The sequence below is a fragment of the Mus musculus genome, chromosome 6, assembly GCF_000001635.26.
Source record: "Mus musculus strain C57BL/6J chromosome 6, GRCm38.p6 C57BL/6J".
Taxonomy (NCBI): Eukaryota; Metazoa; Chordata; class Mammalia; order Rodentia; family Muridae; genus Mus; species Mus musculus.
Genome location: NC_000072.6, coordinates 64,509,148 through 64,532,945, shown reverse-complemented (window position 1 = coordinate 64,532,945; position 23,798 = coordinate 64,509,148). Strand labels below are relative to the sequence as shown.

Below are 23,798 nucleotides of genomic sequence, written 5' to 3'. Positions count from 1 at the left end.
TGGTCATTGCAATGAGGAAAACTATTCTATCATCTTCTCTATCAACATTCAGTAGCATAAACTCATAGTGGGTCCTCTAGAATATAGTTTAGTGATTTTTTCATCCAACAATAATTCATATGGGAACCTGTCATTATGGTTTGGATTTGTCATATCTCCCCAACTCCACAAAGGTCATGTGTGGAATGCTAAGGCTGCAGATGGTGGTACAGTTTAGAGGTGGATGGATCATGCGGGCATGGACTTCAACAGTGGATTAGTTCATTGACAGAATCATAGCTGCATAGACTCTTGGGAGTTGGGGAAGAGGTCATTAGGTGGCATAGTGTTAGGCGTTCCCCTGTACTGGGGAATATAAAATTTGCGTGTCCAATGGGCCTCTCTTTTCAGTGATGGCTAACTAGGCCATCTTTTGATACATATACAGCTAGAGTCAAGAGCTCCGGGGTACTGGTTAGTTCATAATGTTGCACCTACAGGGTTGCAGATCTCTTTAGCTCCTTGGATACTTTCTCTAGCTCCTCCATTGGGGGCCCTGTGATCCATCCAATAGCTGACTGTGAGCATCCACTTATGTGTTTGATAGGCCCTGGCCTCTTAAAAGACCGTGCATGAGAACTTTTTTAATGTAAAGTGTAGTGCATCTCCAAGACTATGGATGCAAGCAAACTCTCTCTCTTTCTATTTCTCTCTTTCTCTCTCTAACACACACAAATACACACACAGAAAATATGTTTTTTAATATATGCTATACATAAAAAATGTTTTCCTCAAATCACTACAAACACAATGCAGTTCAAGAGTTCAAGATTTATTATTGTTGCTGTGCTAGTTGTCTTTCTTTTTTCTTTTCTTGTTTTTCTTTTCTTTTCTTTTCTTTTCTTTTTTTTTTTTGTGAAACTGGGTCTCACTATATAGTTATCTCTGCTTGTCATGGAACTCCCTTGAACTCACAAAGAACTACCTGCTTCTGCTTCCTATGGGCTTGGATTAAAGGTATGCACCAACACCATATTTAATAAAATTCTAAAATTAAAAGAATTAATACTATTCTAAAATTAAAAGGTCCTAGTAGTCACCTGGCATTATAATTTTTCCTTTTATTTCTTTAGTATATTATTTGTTTTTTTTTTCTTTTTCAAAAATATCATTTATTTATTTATTTATTTATTTATTTACATCCCAAATGCTGCTCCCTCCTGGTACCCCCTCTCATAGTCCTTCCTTTCATCTTTTCTCCCTCTCTCCTCTGAACATGTGATCCCCCCATATCCCCACACCATGGTACATCAAGTCTCTGCCATATTAGGTGCATCCTCTCTCATTTGGTGTCTACTTCCACCTTCCATATTCTAACCTTACAGTTTTTGTGATATATCAGTTACCTTGAAACTTCCTCTAGGAACCCATCTTGTTTTTTTCTCTTGTCTGTCAAACATCCACTATGCCACCTAATGACCTCTTCCAGCATTTTTAGAATGGTCCTCCATGGTGGGGGATATCCCACTTTGCTATCAGAAAGTATGCCGGGGCCTAGCAAACACAGAAGTGGATGCTCACAGTCAGCTATTGGATGGATCACAGGGCTCCCAATGGAGGAGCTAGAGAAAGTACCCAAGGAGCTAAAGGGATCTGCAACCCTATAGGTGGAACAACATTATGACCTAACCAGTACCCCGGAGCTCTTGACTCTAGCTGCATATGTATCAAAAGATGGCCTAGTCGGCCATCACTGGAAAGAGAGGCCCATTGGACATGCAAACTTTATATGCCCCAGTACAGGGGAACGCCAGGGCCAAAAATATGGGAATGGGTGGGTAGGGAAGTGGGCGGGAGGATATGGGGAACTTTTGAGATAGCATTGGAAATGTAATTGAGGAAAATATGTAATAAAAAATATTAAAAATATCTTAAAAAAGAAAGTATTCTTGTGCTATAGTTACTACTTTGTGATCTGTGCTTATACCCCAATATACAGCAACATTACCATTGCTATTAGATATACTATTTTTAGCAATTTAATGTTAGGAAGCTTTATGGGTGAAGTTTTAAATTGAAGCGCTAAAATTGTGTGATGATAGACTATAGAGAGACCAAGAAAACATTTTAAAAAATTTCCCTTGCATTTTTTCATTGCCTAAAGTGTGCAATCACTGTCCTTTGGATGGTTTTAAACTAATGAGAACATACTCATCAGCAAAGTCTACATCCATTTTTCAAGAAAGAAAATAATTGAGAGGGTGGTCTAGAAAATATCCAATCCATCTGACTAGGCGGTAGATGTTTCAGAAGTTTTCACCTAGCTTTTGTTCTTGAGGTCAGGTTTGGATTAGCAGGTGAAATGAGTGGCATTGACTTATTCACTAGTATGGGACTTTGTTCTAGCTTAGGCAAAGGGTAAGATTATTTCTGAGTGCTTCCTCTTCATATATCCCAGGCTCAATGGTGAGCAAGACCACAAAAGGATATCTTCTGTCACTATATTCCATGTATAGACCCCATAGTCGAGGTATTAAGAAGTGGTGGTAGGTACACTATTGGAGAAAAGAAACCTTCAAAGGTCTCATGATCTTTAAACTATGTACGTTGTGATAATGAATGGCCTGACAGGATATGACTATTTGTGCATAGTGACATGGATGTTTTGGGAGGAACCAATAACTTTCTGATTGGATCTATTGCCTGCTCCTTGAGATGGAACTCATTCCCAGCACAGGGCTAAGACCCTGTTGTCTTTGGCCTTGGGGAAGAACTTAATACCATAAAAATCTAGTTTTACAAAGACATTTAATGAATTATTGCTATACCCACAGATCAGTCCATCTCTCACCCTTCATCAGAGAAACCTTTTCTTGAAGTAGCTTTGAGACAAACCCACCTCCCCACATTGGTTAATGTACAGAGAAAAAGAGACTGTGGAATGCTCAGCCCTGACCGGACACAGCCATTTTCCCAGCTCTCAGGAAACTTCGTAGAAGAAGGGGGAAAACAACGCAACAGCTTGAGACAGGACGGCACCTTCCAGAAAACAGTCTTTTCTGGACACATAGGAGAGCTAAACAGACAAACTCACAGCAATTGTGATGGCATGCACAAGATTTGCAAAAGCTCATGCCAGACAGTGTCTTTAACATGGAGGGGGCACAGAATCCCACCACTAGCTGAAGCTCTTTTGGCATTTGATAGCTTCTGGAAGAAGAAAAGACATCTTTCTTCAATGATGTGAACCCTGGTAGGTAGCAATGGTCCAGGGTATGTCCCATTCCTAAGATTAGTTGGGTACCAAAAACTGGACCTGATTGGGGAAAATGAAGAAAACTAAAAGTTGGGTGTGTAGCAGAATTTTCCCTGTCCAATCAATTTAAATATTAATACAAGAAGCCTGTGATAGGATAGGGAAAAGGGAGGCAGAGCTAAGAGTTTCAGAGACAGAGATAGAGGGAGGGAAGGAGGAGGAAGGAAGGAAGATGGAGGTAGAGGAAGATGATCCAGATTCCTCGAGGCTTTAAAATGGCGCAGGTAGCTATGCATATAATATAAGGGATGGATAATTACAGGACAATTTGACTTATCTAGGTGGGCAATTTACACCACTATCAATTGGCTCTGAGTAAATTCTGTGGACGTTTTGTGAGGTGAGAATTTACTGATTTAAATCTGACTTATAAATTACATGCCTCTAGAGTTTTGATTTTACCAGGCTACTGGGATTTGGGACTGCTGACCACAGAGGGTGGACAGCTGGGAATGTGAGCAGAATATGTGTCAAGAGAACCGCGAGATGAGTGGTCTCTACTTGGTGCTAGTCATGGAGGCAGGGGGGTCGCCGGGCTTGAGAGTAGCCAGTGATAGCGTGGGAAGCTGCCATTTTTTATAATATTTCCCACAACAGGGTAGGTAGTGAGGATATAGGAAAAGTCATTGGGTCATGAATATGATATGTACATTGTATGAAATTCTCCCTTAATAAAGATATGGGGAGGATCTCAGAGGAGTTTGAGGAAAGGAAACGGTTACAAGAATATATTGCATGTAAAAAACCATTTTCAATGAAATACAACTTTAAAAGAATACTATTTAAAAACAAGTCCTGTGTGATTGGTGGACACTGATATCTTCTGATGCTTAGGACAGAAGGCCTTAAAGCAGTTCCAGAGGAACAGTTCGAGGGTGATAACCCTCAGAGAGGGTTAGATTGCTAGATTTCTCCAGTATAGCCACAGACTTGATTTAGGTTCAGCTTAAGGACTTTCCATTGAGAAGTGTGCTGGCAGTTTTCATGCATCTTGTAAGACTCTAAAGCTGAATTTTTGAGGGGGATGTAAGTCTTGAGTCCCTTTCCTTAATCTGTTTACAGGTGGATCATTGAGATAAGTTACATAATGGGTGTAGCATATTGCACTGTAATATACACCGCTTCTGTTGAAACATACAGGAAATCCATTTTCATGGAGAGGAACTAGGGCAGTCTGCTCAAATATTCTGGTAACTGAAATAGTTGTACAAAAATTCAAATATTTAAGTTCCATATCTATGTACCTAGCTGATTAAACACAGATAGTCCATGGAGACCACTTCTTGTTCACGCACAGTCTACTGAGCTAATCATTGTTTTTGCAAGTTTCTTCCTGTCAGATGAGGAAATGTAAACTTCCAATATTATTTTCTCAAATATTTGCATTTCTGGCCCAGTAAAGAGAAAAATGAAAAAATATATCTGAAAACTTATGCTCCTCAGTGTTTAATGAAAGATGACACATTCTTTCCCTCTGTGGACTGTCCTTGTTCCTGTGCTCCTATTTAAATGCTCCCATCATGAAGTGATGAAGAAAGCACTCAGTAGTTTATTAAGCAGCACTGTCCATGGTAAGGATGGAAGCATGCACTATAAGCAAATACATCTACCATCTACCATTCTACCAAACTTTGATATGAATTGAAAGATCAATATCCATTCTTATATGAAGCTTTAATTTACTACATTTTATAGGCTCACTTCAAAACCTAAATCCACAGAAAATAGCAATCATAATCTTCTCTTTTATTAAGAAAATTCACTGGGAACAACTTTGGAAAGATTACACTTAAGCAAAAACAGCAAGGTAAAAATGTTTTCTTATAGACTGCATCTAGTATTTGTTTATTTTTTATGAGGATAGATAACATGTAAGACATTTTTAGGTTCATAAAATGTTCTTTCCTATGAATTTCTTTGATATTTCCAACACTTTGAGCCAGCCGAATCTAAAGCAGCTAAGTCACAGATGTAGTGATCCAGCTTCCGCCAAGCTATACTGATGGAGATCAGTGGCTCATCGGAACCCAGGCTCAATTCCATCTGCTACAGCCATTTCAGAATATTACAGACACACTTTCATGGAGACACTGTCCACAGGAAAGCAGATGCAGGTGAGGTACAGCAGTCTTCACCTTTAAGGCATGGAGCATCGACTTTGAGAAATAATATTTATGTAAATAATATATTGTGACACAAGATGTGAAACGCTGCTTCTTTGATGTTCTATAACCACACCACTAAGATAAAAGCAATGAGGTTCTAAAAGAAAAAGTTGGTGTTTGTTAAACTGTGCGGAAGATGACTGTTTATGCTTTGTGATTGGAAAACCCTGTGTGACCATTACTCTCTATGCTTTTCTGATTCTCACAATTGAAATGAAGAAATGTTTAGCAATTAAAATAAGCCTCAGAATAGAAAACTTTAAAATTAAAATATCTGAGAATAATGTCAGCAAAATAAATTCTAACTTGTATACCAAACTTCAATATCGTTTTAACTAATGGTCAAAAGTGGATGCAGTCATGAAGTAGTTGTGAATTACAGGATTAATCAGAGATATGATTAATCCAGACTAATGTTATAGTGGTCCTTGTAATTCATTGCCCATATACGTCCTCAAGATGAGATGGCTTTAATATTTATTACACGTGAACCGAGGGGCTGCCCTCTTCCACTACAGGCCAATAGGTAATTTAGCAGCATTAATCATTTCTGAACTTATGAAGCACAGTAAATCGTGTTCAAGTCCACATTTAAGGGTTTAGGATACACACACACACACACACACACACACACACAGACACACACATTCACATACACACACACAGAGGCACACACACACACACGTATACACAGGTATGGTTTTGTTTACTGCTGCTTCAACAATTAGCCTACCATATTTTTGTGTACTGTATCTTGAAATTTCAAGTTTACTTTGATATAGTCATCATATGGTATAACTTTCATAAACAAGATGTGAAAATGTTTAAAATAAGTCAACACTAACTTTTTAAGGGTGCCTTTTGCAAACATGTATTAAATTCACAAATGTAATAAATTCGGAAATGACTGTTGGTAAAATGTTTATGACTTAAACTTTGAAGTAAAGGACAACAGAATGTCCTTCTATATGATAGAAAAACATTGAAAGTGACAGAGCATGAAAGAATTACATTAAAACAAAATATTCTTTTCTATACTTGTTTAATTATGTTTGTGAAAATAGTCATGGGAAGCCCGGCCAGGAATGAGCTGATATCCTTGATTGTTCAATGTTATATGTAGATCGGGACAAAAACTCAGTGAACAGTTAGCACTTTCAAAAATATTAAATAACAGTGTTTTGTAAAGTTAGGAATACATTAGTTTCTTTACTAATACTGCAACTGTTTTTTTTTTTTTTTAATACTGAAACTTGTTTGAAAACCAGTTGAAATTACTTTCCTGCTTTATAACCATTTTGGACCTACATTGTCAGTGAGGTGACTCAGAGTGCTTATAGAGACAGGCATCTTCAACATGTTTAACACACATGAGTTTAAGGAGACCAAGGCTGTGATTGGTCTTCTGGAGAGAGCCTGTGACAGCACTATGGAGAGTTGGGGACAAATCTTTCCAAGATTAAGCCCCAGTCTTCCTATTGGGTGAAGTCTACACTGTTTTAACACTCAAGCTTTATTTTCACAAAGAGCGTGCATGTTTAGTTGGATGTTATCAGACTCAAGGAAACTGGGCTTGGAAGAGACACAAGTCACAGGGGATTTCATGTTGGATGACAAGAGAGAGGTTTTGATTTACAATGCTGTTCTTTCTGCAAGATAACCTAGAACAGTGGTGGGACAAAGTTTGTGGGATAATCAAGCAGTCTGGTTTGTTTTAAGGTCCAGGTCACAAGGCATATCCCATAACTGACACTGCTTGTGTGACCTAAGAACCTGAGACTAGATAGCTCATGGAACTGTTGGAAAAATCAATACTACTGTTCTAAAACAAAAACAAAAACAACACCCTAAACAAACAAACAAACAAACAAGCAAAAAGCTGAGGCAATAAGATTACTCCTAAGGCCATTCTGCTAAACTCATAGATAAGTGCCTTGCTGAGCTATCGACAGAGAACCTTTTTCTTGCTGCAGTTGTTAACTAATACAGAGATACAGTCAGGCATAATGCAAAGAGAGAGACTTTGAAACATTCAGCAGTGAAAGGGATGTCCCCGCCATATTTGTACCCCCAGGGCCTAAGAAAGAAGGGGCAGAAAAAGTGTAACAGCCAGGGAAATGAAGGACAAGAAGAAAAGATATACAAGAGTCAGAGGTGACTTTTGTAACAGTCACACTTTGGAAATTACTCACTAACTTACTTCTCTTACAATTTATTAGTCTATTCATGAAGTCTGAACCTTCACCGACCTGATGATTGTTTTATAAATGCATAAACTATTAAAGGCCAGTAAGTTTTGGTGGAGACATTCAAGACATTTGACTAGCAATCACTAGTCATCTGATCTAGTTAATATAATCTCAATTCTGGTTAGGCTTTTTGACCAAAGCAAAGAAACCAGAAGGGATGAAAGCAATTGATCCATCTTTTAGATAGGTTAAATTTACTCTGTCTAGATTAAAGTAAATGCATGGTCATTTAACTATTTTGAAATGTCTTCATTTTTTTTCCTGTTTATGATACTTGTCTTAAACTTTTATTGTTGTATGCAAATCCTTTTAGTGATATTTCAGTTTTTCTGAGAAGTAAATACTTTAATGATTTTGTTTTAGCTATGCCATTGTCCTAACATTATTCGAGTTCTTATAAATTTGCCCAACCCTAATAAAATATTCTATTATACAATCCAACTATATAATCACAAATTCAGATTTTAAGTTTTCTTTGATTGTCTTTTAACTGCATTTAAAGTGCTTCTCATGCTGAATCTACACTATAAACCACCATACTTAAATATATGTTTCACTTGATTGTACTTTAGCTGTAGACTGAAGGTGTTTCTCTTGCTATATGATCAACTGTATTCACAAGGTCAATGTTTTCTTTTGTCTCTCAATTATAAACTTAAAATTGTTACTCATTACATATGGTTTCAGTATCTTAGACAGAAGGAAAACAGCCCATCTTGTTCCTTCCGCTCCACGAAAGGCTTTTGTCTTCCCTAAGTTCATCTTACTGTTCATGTTGTCAACAAATCTGTCTCTTGCAAACTTATAAGCTACAGGAAAGTCACTCAGATCTACCCGTCATGGACCAAACAGAGTCCTTCTAGATAAGTACACCTACCTATTTCAGAGAGTGGGATTCCTCCTGCTCCTGGGCTTGGGACTCACCTTTCCCAAACGCCAAGACCTAAGGGTTTCAAAGGTACACCTAAACTTCCCAATGCACACCTAAATTGTTTCTCTCAAATGTACTTAACCTTATTCTCTCTATATAATACATATGTGTGTGTTAGCATCTTGTCAAGTCCAGGCATTTACTTGATCCAGGAAGGCCCAGAGAAGCAACCCCCAGATGCTCCAATCTTCACAGACACAGATGCTTGTACTAAACGTTTTCATTCTGATCTATCCACAGATGGTTTTACAGACCTTGGACAGCAAGGAAACAGCCAACTCTTTTAAGACTGGATCAACATCCCCATACCCAGTTTTCTAAGTTTCCTAGAGACACATCGCCTCAAAGTCAGCAGGAAGTAGCTAAAAATCATGATGACCCTACTCCTGTACCACCATCACCCCCTTTTAATTTTTCCTTTTTTAAAAAATTTATTTATTTTTTATTAGGTATTTTCTTCATTTACATCTCCAATTCTATCCCAAAAGTCCCCCATACCCTCCTCCCATTCCCCTACTCACCCACTCCCACTTCTTGGCCCTGGTATGCCCTTGTACTGAGGCATATAAAGTTTGCAAGACCAATGGGCCTCTCTTTCCAATGATGGCCGACTAGGCCATCTTCTGATATATATGCAGCTAGAGACACGAGCTCTGGAAGGTACTGGTTAGTTCATATTGTTGTTCCACCTATAGGGTTGCAGACCCCTTTAGCTCCTTGGGTACTTTCTCTAGCTCCTCCATTGGGGGCCCTGTGATCCATCCAATAGCTGACTGTGAGCATCCACTTCTGTGTTTGCTAGGCCCTGGAATAGCCTCACAAGAGACAGCTATATCAGGGTCCTTTTAGCAAAATCTTGCTAGTGTATACATGGAAGCCTTATTTATAATAGCCAGAAGCTGGAAAGAACCCAGATACCCCTCAACAGAGGAATGGATATAGAAAATGTGGTACACTTACACAATGGAGTACTCAGCTATTAAAAAGAATGAATTTATTAGATTCCTAGGCAAATGGATGGACCTGGAGGGCATCATCCTGAGTGAGGTAACCGGATCACAAAAGAACTCACATGATATGTACTCACTGATAAGTGGATATTAGCCCAGAAACTTAGAAAACCCAAGATACAATTTGCAAAACACATGAAACTCAAGAAGAACGAAGACCAAAGTGTGAACACTTTGCCCCTTCTTAGAATTGGGAACAAAACACCCATGGAAGGAGTTACAGAGACAAAGTTTGGAGCTGAGACCAAAGGATAGACCATGTAGACTGCCATACCTGGGGATGCATCATTGCATACAATTTTTTTCCTTTTTAATTAAACCAAAATGGGGGAATGTTGGTATTTTGTCTAAGCTCCACCCCACAGTTACCTGGCAAAAGTCAAGTATGCATGACTCACTATAATAGGGGCTGCTTGCCTATCCTCTCTCTCTTGCTTTCTTGCCCCTGCTCTGTCCCCTTGCTCCTGTTCCCCCTATCTCTCCACCCACCCCCCAACATGCTCATGGCCAGGCTCCACTCCCCCCACCCCCTAGTTTTCTCTGACTCTACTCCCTCAACTCCCTCCCCCATGCCCTGAATAAACTCTATTCTATACTATAGCGTTGTGTGGCTGGTCCCTCACAGGGAAGGGATGCCTCAGCATAGAGGCACCCTCTTCCTCCACACCTGACTGCACATCCATGAAACATATTGTTTCTGACTTTATTTTTATAAAACACAACATATATAATCTTAAAACAGAGTTTGTCTCATGAGATCATAAGATACTGGATTGTTTCATTTCTACTTAATATTATGCCTGGGTATTTAGAATAAAACATAAAAATAGCATGGCTTGATATACCTGGAATGCTAATTTGAGGTCAATTCTTTTCTATAATCTATTTCCATGTGAATTATGAATAAAACTGTGTATAATTTTAAAAAAAGAGGAAGAAGTCACAAATGTGGAGAGCAAGCAAGAGAAAGGTTACTGAAACAAAGATGTAAATTTATATGACTGGGTGTGGGATAGAATGAATGTACCACTGTTACTTGCCATCGAATGTATTTAGTATTCATCTAATTCATTTCTTCCTTCAAAAATTTACATTTATGAGTCTTAAAAATGCCTATAAAACAGGTTGGTGGCTCATGCCTTTAATCCAGAGACAGGCAGATCTCTGGGAACTCAAGGCTTGTCTGGTCTGCATAGTAAATTCCATGACAGCTAGAGCAATGTAGTGAGACCCTGTCTAGAAACAAATTAGCAAACAAAAATGCCCACATCAAATACAGAGATATAAAAGATTAAGAATAGCTATTTTATCATCAGACATAAAAAGCATACTAAAATATTATTATACTTTTATTGTACAATGATAAATAATTTTATCATCACAATGTTTTTATATGTACATTATTTATGTAACTATAAATTATCACTTATAGATTAAAAATATAAATATGTTTTAAGCTACACATTATTACTATTGTAATTAATTGATGATGTTCAGTAGTCTTATTATTGTTTTGTTTAAATACTAACATTTTCAGCAAAGATAAATAATACAAAATAATATATCATTTCAAATGCATATTTTTATGTTTTATGTTAAAGTCATGGCACATACATAAAATATTATATGTTGTTGGGATGGGTTTTTGTATGAAGAAGCTGTGTTCTGAATTGTTTTCCTAAAAGTTTAGTTAATATGTTAATAATGGTTATTGGCATAATTGACAGGAATTAAAATATTTTGTTTTATTGTTTTTTTCATTGTTGGGGTTTGAACTCTGAGTCTCATACATGTCTGGCATGTACACTATTACTGAGCTACACTCCTAGCCCAGAGCCTCATGGATGTTAGGCAAGCACAGCACTACTGAGTTTGAGTTACAGTCCTGGCTCCTGAACTTAATCCCTGTTTTAATACTTAAAACATTACTTTTACAATAAGATTAAACAGTTCAAATAAATATAAAATCCTTGTTGAAAGAAAAACTAAAGGAGTATATATAGTGTATGTATAAAATGAATTTTGTACCGTGAAATCCAGAAATGATACACACAAAGTTACATTATTTACATAGAATCGGTTTAAACAGATTTCTGTGATAATAGATTTCAAAGTTAACAATTGATAGATAAATTTTAGAACAGAATTAGAATGCAGTGGACCAACAATGAATATTTTAAGTAGATAAGAATAGTAGATGTAAAAGGAAGATAGCCAAAGCATCCAAAGAAACAATTCAAAATAGAATGGAGGCACATGCCCTGCAAGCACTGAAAAAATGCTCAAACACTACAGTAGTTATACCAGTAGCTGATGAAACGGCAGTGGGCCACTGTTTTAGATCTATTGGTCTGACATTTAGCATTTATTGCTAGTGGGGATACATGGAAAAGTGCATTTTCTCACGTTGCTGGTGGAATATACTTCTTTTCCCCACATAAAGCTACATCAATGCAAATTAAAAAAATATACAAATGGCGTTTTGGTCAACTGATTCTATTCCTAAGGTTGCATTCCGGGGGTCGGGGGGCTGGCAGTGGGATTAGATTAATGCAGAGGGTACTCAGTGTGTCACTGTTTACTGTGGCACTAAATTGGACACAGTGGTAATGATCTTTGCTCAAGGGATGATAATGCACCATGAAACATGATGGGACTTTTAGAAGAATCTTTTCATGCTATGGGAGCCACAAAATGGTCTCTATTATGTATTTACAGAATAAGAAAAAGCAAGGCATAGAAATTATTCAAAATATAATCCTACTTTTAAAAGCAACAGTAACCCAAAATTGTATAAAGATGTGAGTGTTATTAGAAAGCTTAGGTGAAAAATATGGACTAATAAAAATATGGACTAATACAATATATCCTATTGATCACCTTTTAATGTAGAAAGTGAGGCTGGAGGTCAAGAAGAGGAAAATGGGAAAAAGCTAAGCAGAGCAGTAAGAGTATTATGGGCTAAATGCTATGTGTGGTTACATCTATGCATGTAAGAACATTGTATATGGATGCAAACACATGACTATGGACAACTGACTAACAATTGTTGAATGATAATCTATGTTAGTCAAAAATCACATTTTTAGGGATGTCTTATAAAAATAACTCAATATCATTTTGCTGCATTCTTTAAATTATGCTTTGAGTGTTACCACCTGCTTCAGCCTCTAGAGCACTCAGGTTGCACATTAGCCCCTCTGCCTATCTTGAAAGTATGAGTTAGAAATACTACTTTGGCATTACATCATAAAATAAATTACATACCTTAACTTCATGAGAATAATTTGATTTTACTTTTAATTGGATTCACTTTCTTCTTTCATATCACTTATTCTTATTTTTCATTTAATTCCTTGTGTCTGATTTTTCTTTTCTTTTTTTCTCTTGAATATTTGTTTTCCTCCTTGAAGAGAATGCTTTCCTGCTCAGTTTTCTTTGATTCAATCCTGGATATCATCTTTATGCCATACAGTAAATTTCTTCTCAACCCAAGCGTGATGTTTCCCTGGAGATCTTTTCTTGGCACGAGGCTATGTTCATGTCCCTCTGCAAGACTTTGTGGCATTGATAAGCTTTCCACTTATGTCATACTGGCACTATATCACAGCACCTCCTTCACTTTGTTGAGCATCATGTAACTGCAACCTACTGGTGTTCCTGGACTGCTTGCTTTTCACCTCCTCCCATCACTTCGCCAGTGTCTAGCCCTCAAACAGGATGAATGACTACTGTTGAATCAATTCTTTTCCTTGAACTCTGCAAATTCAACAGTCTGAGTCTGCCAATCTTCAAATATTGGAAATTACTAAGTGCTAGTAGAATATTATGCTTGACCATTGGGCAAACATGTGTTGGGTTACTACTATCTGTGAAATAGCATAAATTCAGAAGATTGATTTAATGTAGGTGTAGGCTAGATAGCACAGCTCAGTAGTACATTTTGAAATGATGACATTGTTCCGTGTTTCTGTTGTCCAATATGGTAACCACTAGGCACCCAAGGTTCCTTAGCATTTGATTGGAGAGTAATGTGACTAAGGAAACACATTATTGATTCCTTTTTAAAAAATAATTAATTAATTTTTGGTCTTTTGAGACACGGTTTCTCTGTATAGCCCTGGCTGTCCTGGAACTTACTTTGTTCAAGGCTGGCCTCGAACTCAGAAATCTGCCTGCCTCTGCCTCCCGAGTGCTGGGATTAAAGGTGTGTGCCACCATGCTCTATTAATTCTATTTCTGAAGGTTAGTGTGAATTGTTGTCTTGACAGAATCTAGAATCTGGAAGCTAGACCTCTGGATTTGTTTTGGGTGAAGAGGTTATCATGATTGGGTTGAAAGAGCTGGGAAAACCCACCTATTGTGTGTGGTGTTATTCCCTCCTGATATTGTGAAATATATGAGAATAAAAAAGGAGGTGGGCAGGATCATGATTTCCTTTGTGTTCTACTTCTTCTTTTTTTTTTTTTTTTTTTTTTTTTTTTTGGTTTTTCAAGACAGGGTTTCTTTGTGTAGCCCTGGGTATCCTGGAACTCACTCTGTAGACCAGGCTGTCCTCGAACTCAGAATTCCACCTGCCTCTGCCTCTGCCTCTGCCTCCCAGGTGCTGGGATTAAAGGCGTGCGCCACCACTGCCTGGCTTGTGTTCTACTTCTTAACAAGCTGCTTCAAGCTCCAACTGCCTTGACTTCCACACTATGATGGGCTGTACCATAACCTAAAAATAAACCTTTCTTCCCAGAAGTTGTTTGGTCAGGGTATTTTCCCAAACTACCTGAAAAAATATTAAGAATCTGCTTAATCCTATTTAACTTAAATTTAAAGTCACAAGAATCTAATAGCTACCATATTTGGCACATCAAATTGAAGGCATTTTCTTTTAATCTGAGACAAGGCATTGTGAGAATGTTATCTATAGCGTTGAATTTACAACAGTCTAATTTTAAGTGGATATAATTATCTCCATGTACTCTAAGAGCACCCAAACCATATTTATTTTTTAATGAATGATTCCATCAACAATTTAGGTGAATGGGTTGCTGCAGGCTAGAGCAGTTGCAGAAGGATGAGGTAAAAGGAAACTCAATTTTGACTATTGCTCCATCCTGAAAATATAGTGCCCATATCAAATCACATATCCCTAAAAAACAAATGAAAAAAATCTTCTATAATGAAGTAAAAATTAATCTATCAGCTCTGGGACTAGAAATTGGTGTGTTGGTGAGCTCACTTGCTATGGCAGGTGTGAAATTACTGCACTTGGCATTTTCCCATTGTTAATTTGTTGCTTTTTGGAAATAACACCTGCTCACAGACTATTGAACATTACATATGAACTGGAGTTATACACAATTGTGAGTTATCTGGTATGATAGTGGAAACTGAAGCTGATTTTAATAATAAGCACTTTTAATCCCTAAGCCATCTCTCTAGCCTTGGTTGAAACTTTCAAAGCTATACAGGCTTGAAAAAATGCATTCCAAGCTCTGAGAGTATACTACTGTCAACCCGACAACCCCCCTCGCACGCACACACTCCTCTTGAAAAATAAATAAATCTGTGCATGACAAAAACAGATTAGAGGAATTTAGGTCACAAAGAGATCTCAATAGGATGCAAGAAGTACTCTGGGTTGAAGAGAAGGGTAAATACACCTAAAAGACTATAGCGGAAAAATAAACACATTAGGACAATTAATTAAAGGAGATCTAAGGAAATGCCACCAAATTAACAATATTAAGAGAAACCTGTCATTTGTTATTTTTAATATTGGTGGTTTCCATTTCTCAAGCTAGCAGAGTGGACTATAAAACAAGATCCATCTTTTTGCTGCCTCCAAAGAAACCCACCTAATCCAAAGGACATCACCTTATAGTTAAAAGATGGAAAGTGGTGTATCCAAAAACAAACAAACAAACAAACAAACCAGACAAGAGACAAGTAGCAATGACTATTCTATTGTCGGACAAGACAAAATGTGAACCAAAACTAGGTGGAAGGTACTCATATTCACCAAAAGAATAATCAAGATTCTATTACAGTTTGAAATCTGCCTTTTTTTGGGCCTAGCTCCTGACCTGAGGCCCTCACATATGTTTGTTCATGAGCCCAGTGTAACTCCTTTTCTGACTGACCTCTTCCTCTGCTGCTGTGTCAATGCCCAAATGCCTGGCTCTAAACCTAAGGCCCTTGAGTTTGCTTTGTTTGTCAGCCATTTTTTTCCAGGGAGTCATTCATTTCATTCATACCCCCCCCCCCAAACTTCTGGGACACATTAAATTAAAAGCAGTTTTAAGAGAGAAATTTATATTCCCAAGTGTTTTTATTAAAAAAATAAATAAAAAGATCACAAATAATTAACTTAACGATATGTCTTAAGAGTTTTGAAAAACAAGGACAAACTAAGCCCAAATCCAGGATAAAGCAAGAAATAATAATGTGTTCTGAGTAAACACTTGGGACTGAAATGGCTCGTCAGAGGCTAGGCCCATATTTTACAGAAAAATTAATAAATAGATTTCCAAAATAGTTTTATACAATTTACAGCATTAAAGTCTGCAAGCTCTTGGTCTTCCATTTTGATAATATTTGGTCCTATTGTGCTGTCTTTTTAAACATAGAAGTTTAAAATATGGAATACAAATTATAGTGATTTAATTTATATTTTCTTAATAGTGGTGTTGACATGATTAAATTACATATATCTTTCATTGTTTATTCATATTCATTTATAATGATGCTCTTTCAATGTTTTCCTTATTTTTAATTATATATTTTAATTGGTTTTAGTTCCTTACATCTTGAGAAGAAAATTCTTTGTAATATATCTGTATCTATATTTATATGTTTGAATATATATGTATAGTGAATGTTTTATCTCATTGTGTGACTTGCCTTTTACATTTTTTATTAGTATTTTTGAAAAACAGAATGTGTACTAGCTTTGTAGACACCAGTGTGCTAAGTTTGTCCTTGATTAAAGATGTTGAACTTGTGAAGATGCCTTTCATTCCCAAGTTCTGGAATTTTACTGTCACCTCACATTTCCAGCCATCTAATTTGCAAAAATTCAAAATCAAATCTCTTCTGGGGAGCAATACTATATGATCAACTTTGGCTCCCCAGCAATTGCTCTCCAGCATCTCCTGACTTCATTAGGAGTACACATATCTGAGAATTATTTAAGCATTTGAAGGCGGCTTGAAAGCATCATTGGGTTTCTAACTGCGATCTGTTTTCCAATTTTGGATATTTCCTTAATTTTCAGTTGCTTTGGCAGCCCAAATTTCATCCTGTGGTACGAGCTGACAGAATGAATTCCAAGATTACATACAGTTCTTGAGGGGTGTTGACTTGAGCTGGCTGTAAAGTTGGCTAGGAGTTCAGTGGAGAAGACATTTGAGTTCTTCTTGCACTGTTCCAAAGGTCATATCCATTTGCTGCCTTCTTTGGCTAGCAATGCAAACTGAAGATACTTTTTTGCTTTGGTATGAGGATAATCATGTTGTTTTCCAGTGGATTGATGGAAGCAGATGGAAGCTAGTGTGTAAGGTTTATTTTATCTCAAACTTACATGATGCAATCCAAAGTGAAATTTACTTAGAATAAAATTACATGGAGTTTCAGTGATGATAAAACTGCTTCCAGGCAATCACCTAAAAGCCTTTTTCACATCAATAAATGCCTGCAATTTACTTGTAATCTATTTACCTGAAGTACACCTGAAGTGGATGGTCTAACTCCACATTTTAGGTGAAACACTTTTAAATCTCCTTATGCTTAAAAGTATCCATTAGTGACAGTGATTAAACATTTTCTCCTCTCATAAGCTATGAGGAGTACTCTAGTAGATTAGATGTTAAAGCTACAAACTGTACTACAGGTTCATACTCAGCTCCATCTAAGCACAATGGCTGTGACTGGACTGTCTTCCAACACATCAGAGTGCTGTGTGTCAGAAATGAACAAAAATAGCATTATTCTCTGATCTTAGCAACGCTGGGGTAAAAGTGAGAGTAACATATTATAGCACTATTTATTTATTAAATTATTTTTACCTTAGAGTGTATATGTTATTGTTGAGAAATGTAAGTAGAAAGCATTATAGAGGGTTGGAATTTTTTTAGTAACAAAATTAGAATAAGTTTTGTGTGCCTAGAGGTGATGAACAACAATAATATAATGTGCCCTCATTGTGAATCCATAGTTAACATAATAATTCTTATACACACATGCAGGGACACACACACACACACACACACACACACACACACACACACACACACAGAGAGAGAGAGAGAGAGAGAGAGAGAGAGAGAGAGAGAGACAGAGACAGACATTGAGAAAGAGAGAGAGATGGTTTTGTTTGAATAAGATAGAAACTGAAACAAAAATTATGAAAAGGATGAAGGCAAAGGGAAAGATAGATTTAGATTTTGTTAGACATTAATATTATTACCCTGCTTTCAAGGTGAATGTATTTTGGTAAGAACAAAAATGAATAAATATCAAGCACATTAAAATGCAAACACAAACAATAATTATAATTGCTCTCTTAAGGGAAAATTACTTAGGATTAGTTTAGGTCTTAGAGAACAAGGAAGATTAATCAGGTGGAGTTTGGTGTAAAAGAAACAAAAACACACAACTTTAAGACAGAAAATTATTATTATTTTTTCAGCAGGTACTAATATAAAACTCCAAGGCTGTGGTTTAAAATTCATCTATGTTTATTAGAGTACAACAAATATTAAAGGAAAGAGAGAGAGAGAGAGGGAGAGAGAGAGAGAGAGAGGAAGGAGTGGGTGAGTGGAAGAACAGAAAGACTATGAGCTAAGGGAAGTGCTTGTGTATGGAGGAGACTAAGTAGTCCCATGAAGCTGCAGAACAGTTCCCATGGAACAGGAAGCAGCAACCACAGATAGCAGGGTATGGGGGTCTACTGCTGTCATGAATCTGCAGTCAAGCTGTGTGGTCTGGAAGGGTGAAACCTAACAGCTCTCTGATTGGACAGCTTTAGCCTAAATGAGCTTCTTTCCATAGCTGATGAGAGCCCCTTCTTCAGACAATTGTCCTGCAGGATATGTGGGAGGATAGACAGAGCAATAGAGCTCACAATCTCTTCAGTAACTCAGTATCTTTTAATCTTTCCTGTAGGTATTATTAAGAAATTGCCATAAATTCCATGGATTTAGGGAGAGTGAACAGAAAGCTCTCCGTGCACAAGAGGTAACACTGTATTTGAAATAGTAAAAAGTAATTATATTCAATGGATGAAAATTTAAGCACGAAACACAGCTGTGGATTGGGAATATACCAAGAACCAAAGAACTAAAATATGGCTTTTAAAGTAAGTACCTAACAAGGATTTTCACTGAGGCAGAGAGGAATATTAGCATGCAAAATAAAGAGAAAGAGTTGAATGAACCCACACTAACAAATTTGAGAGGCAAAGAGGATCATCAATGTCTTGGGAGTTCTGAGCTTCATGATAGTGAGATTCACTGGAGTAACTGCTCTGATAAGGATAATGAACAATGGAGGAAGGTGCCAGAGAAGTACAGGGGGTTTCCTGGAGGGAAAGAGGAATCACAACTAAACATTAAAATTCATTCTCTTGGCAAGTTAGGCAAAGTGATATTGCACAGACGTTTAAAATGCATTGACTCTAAATGCACACTCGGAGACTTGGAGACTGCAGAGGACCTTGCAGTCAGTCTCCCCATCAATTAGATCCTGGAGTGTTCATCGTGACATATTGAAGCTAGAGATTTTCAGAATGCAAATATATAAAAACTGTAAACAGGAGCACGTTGTTTACTTATTTAGTAGGAGCTTACCAAAACACATGTTAGTTCTTATACAAAGAAAGCCCCAAGAAAGTCGATGTTTAATTTGCTAAAAAATATTTACCTTTGAGAAGGCTTACATGCCAATTCATTGCTATTTATTTAATTAAATTCAGTCAAGAAGACTCTGTTTACCTAAACAAAACTACCGTATCTTTTTGATCATATTACCACTTCAGATTTCTGTACTAAGTATAATCCTTTCTCTACAGTAATACATCTGCTTACTGTTACTGATAATATTCTCTTAAATATTTTTTATGCCTCAAAGCAACATATTACTTATCAAATCAGACAGTTGAACACTGAGCCAAAATACCATCAAGGCAAGCACATTAAATACTGAGTCTGACATAGTATTTTTAAATTAAACACACCAGCCATGAACCAGATCAATATTAAATCAATGATGTCGCATGTAGAGCAGTCTTATAAACGTCCATATGATATATTAAATCTAATTTATTAGAAACTAATATCTGAGAACCAGACAGATCACTTTTTGCTGGTAATATGTAGCTGATCTTTCAAATCAGACACTTATTGAACAAAATCCTCAGTCCTGAATACCACAAAACAAAACAATATAACACAGTTTTTCTCTGAGATTTAAAAAACAAAAACAAAAACAAAAACAAAACTCAATATGGTAATGAGATAAAAATAGACTTAAATCTCTAAGAACACTTACATTTAAGAAAGGAATATTATAAATAGCTAACTAGGGTTCCTGGATTCTGCCGAGACTAGTCTGCGCAGGTGAGAGTGTGGTCTACAGAATTTAACAGCTTCTGGAACAGGTGGAAACCATGGAGCTTCTGAGGCAGACCGCGTTTTGGGGCTCCAGACATCTGTGCACCTTCCCTGCCAGAGGAGAGGTGTCCGCCCTGCCTGGGAGGGCTTTGCCACAGCACCTAGGGGAGACATCTTGGTTCCTGGGTCCCACCAAGACTAGTCTGTGCAGGTGAGAGTATGGACTATAGAAGCTAACAGCTTCTGGGACAGGCAGAAGCCACAGAACTTCTGAGGCAGACCCTGTTTTGGGCTCCAGACATCCGGACACCTTCCCTGCCAGAGGAAAGGTGTCCGCCCTGCCCGGGAGGGCATTGCCAGAGCACCTGGGGGAGCCATCTTGGTTCCCAGATCCCACCAAGACTAGTCTGCGCAGGTGAGAGTGTGGACTACAGAAGCTACGCAGATTCTGGGACAAGCCCTGTTTCAGGCCTTCATCTTCTGCCAGGAGGCAGGTCGGAACACCAGATATCTGTGCACCTTCCCTGCAAGAGGAGAGCTTGCCTGCAGAGAGTGCTCTAACCACTGAAACTCAGGAGAGATCTAGTCTCCCAGGTCTGCTGATAGAGGCTAACAGAATCATGAGAGGAACAAGCTCTAACCAGAGACAATTATAACAACTAACTCCAGAGATCACCAGATGGCAAAAGGCAAATGGAAGAATCTTACTAACAGAAACCAAGACCACTCAGCATCATCAGAACCCAGAACTCATACCTCAGCCAGTCCTGGGCACCCCAACATACCCGAAAAGCTAGACCCAGATATAAAAGCATATTTCATGATTATGGTAGAGGACATCAAGAAGGACCTTAATAACTCACTTAAAGAAATACAGGAGAACACTACTAAAGAGTTACAAGTCCTGAAAGAAAAACAGGAAAACACAACCAAACAGTGATGGAAATGAGCAAAACCATACTAGACCAAAAAAGGGAAGTAAACACAATAAAGAAAACCCAAAGTGAGGCAACACTGGAGATAGAAAACATAGGAAAGAAATCTGGAACCATAGATGCCTGCATCAGCAACAGAATACAAGAGATGGAAGGGAGAATCTCAGATGCAGAGGATTTCATAGAGAACTTCTGGCACAACAATCAAAGAAAATGGAAAATACAAAAAGATCCTAAATCAAAACATCCATGAAATCCAGGACACAATGAGAAGACCAAAACTACAGATAATAGGAGTAGATAAGAATGAAGATTTTCAACTTAAAGGACCAGCAAATATCTACAACAAAATTATAGAAGAAAACTTTCCAAACCTAAAGAAAGAGATGCCCATGAACATTCAAGAAGCCTACAGAACTCCAAATAGACTGGACCAGAAAAGAAATTCCTCCTGACACATAATAATCAGAACAAAAAATGCACTAAATAAAGATAGAATACTAAAAGCAGTAAGGAAAAAAGGTCAAGTAACATATGAAGGCAGGCTTATCAGAATTACACCAGATTTTTCACCAGAGACTATGAAAGCCAGAAGATCCTGGACAAATGTTATACAGATACTAAGAGAACACAAATGCCAGTCCAGGCTACTATACCCGGCCAAACTTTCAATTACCATAGATGGAGAAACCAAAGTATTCCACCAAAAAACCAAATTCACACATTATCTTTCCACGAATCCAGCCCTTCAAAGGATAATAACAGATAAAAACCAATACAAGGATGGAAACCACGTCCTAGAAAAAGCAAGAAAGTAATCCTCCAATAAACCTAAAAGAAGAGAGCCACAAGAACAGAATGCCAAAACTAACAACAAAAAATAATAGGAAGCAACAATTACTTTACCTTAATATCTCTTAATATCAATGGACTCAATTCCAGAATAAAAAGACATAGACTAACAGACTGGCTACACAAATAGGACCCAGCATTTTGCTGCTTACAGGAAACCCATCTCAGGGAAAAAGACAGACACTACCTCAGAGTGAAAGGCTTGAAAACAATTTTTCAAGCAAGTGGTCTGAAGAAACAAGCTGGAGTACCCATTCTAATATTGAAGAAAATCTACTTCCAACCCAAAGTTTTCAAAAAAGACAAGGAGGGGCACGTCATACTCATCAAAGGTAAAATCTCCCAAGAGGAACTCTCAATTCTGAATATCTATGCTCCAAATGCAAGGGCAGCCACATTCATTAAAGAGACTTTAGTAAAGCTCAAAGCACACATTGCACCTCACACAATAATAGTGGGAGACTTCAACACACCACTTTCATCAATGGGCAGATCATGGAAACAGAAACTAAACAAGGACACAGTGAAACTAACAGATATTATGAAACAAATGGATTTAACAGTTATCTACAGAACATTTTATCCTAAAACAAAAGGATATACCTTCTTCTCAGCACCTTATGGTACCTTCTCCAAAATTGACCATATAATTGGTCACAAAACAGGCCTCAACAGATAAAAAAATATTGAAATTGTCCCATGCATCCTATCAGATCACCATGGACTAAGGCTGATCTTCAATAACAACATAAGTAGTAGAAAGCCAACATTCATGTGGAAAGTGAACAACACTCTTCTCAATGATACCTTGGTCAAGGAAGAAATAAAGAAAGAAATTAAAGTCTTTTTAGTGTTTAATGAAAATGAAGCCACAACATACACAAACTTATGAGACACAATGAAAGAATTTTTAAAAGGGAAAACTCATAGCTCTGAGTGCCTCCAAAAAGAAACCAGAGAAGACACATACTAGCAGCTTGACAACACACCTAAAAGCTCTAGAACAAAGGGAAGCAAATTCACCCAAGAGGAGTAGACGGCAGGAAATAATCAAAATCAGGGGCGAAATCAACCACGTGGAAACAAGAAGAACTATTCAAAGCACCAACCAAACGAGGAGCTGGTTCTTTGAGAAAATCAAGAAGATAGATAAACCCTTAGCCGGACTCACTAAAGGGCACAGGGACAGCATCCTAATTAACAAAATCAGAAATGAAAAGGGAGACATAACAACAGATCCTGAAGAAATCCAAAACACCATCAGATCCTTCTACAAAAGGCTATACTCAACAAAACTGGAGAACCTGGATGAAATGGACAAATTTCTAGACAAGTACCAGGTACCAAAGTTAAATCAGGATCAGGTTAATGATCTAAACAGTCCTATATCCCCTAAAGAAATAGAAGCAGTCATTAATAGTCTCTGAACCAAAAAAAGTCCTGGACCAGATGGGTTTAGTGCAGAGTTCTATCAGACCTTCAAAGAAGATCTAATTCCAGTTCTGCACAAACTATTCCACAAAATAGAAGTAGAAGGTACTCTACCCAAAACATTTTATGAAGCCAAAATTACTCTGATACCTAAACCACAGAAAGATCCAACAAAGATAGAGAACTCCAGACCAATTTCCCTTATGAATATCGATGCAAAAATACTCAACAAAATTCTTGCTAACTGAATCCAAGAACACATCAAAACAATCATCCATCCTGACCAAGTAGGTTTCATTCCAGGGATGCAGGAATGGTTTAATATACGG

General features: G+C 37.4%; 1 protein-coding gene across 2 annotated transcripts in view; it reads right to left on the bottom strand.

The window, feature by feature from the left end:
• Window positions 1–23,798, bottom strand: part of Grid2 (glutamate receptor, ionotropic, delta 2) — a 1,448,316-nt gene that overhangs the window by 171,376 nt on the left and 1,253,142 nt on the right. The window lies entirely within an intron of this gene.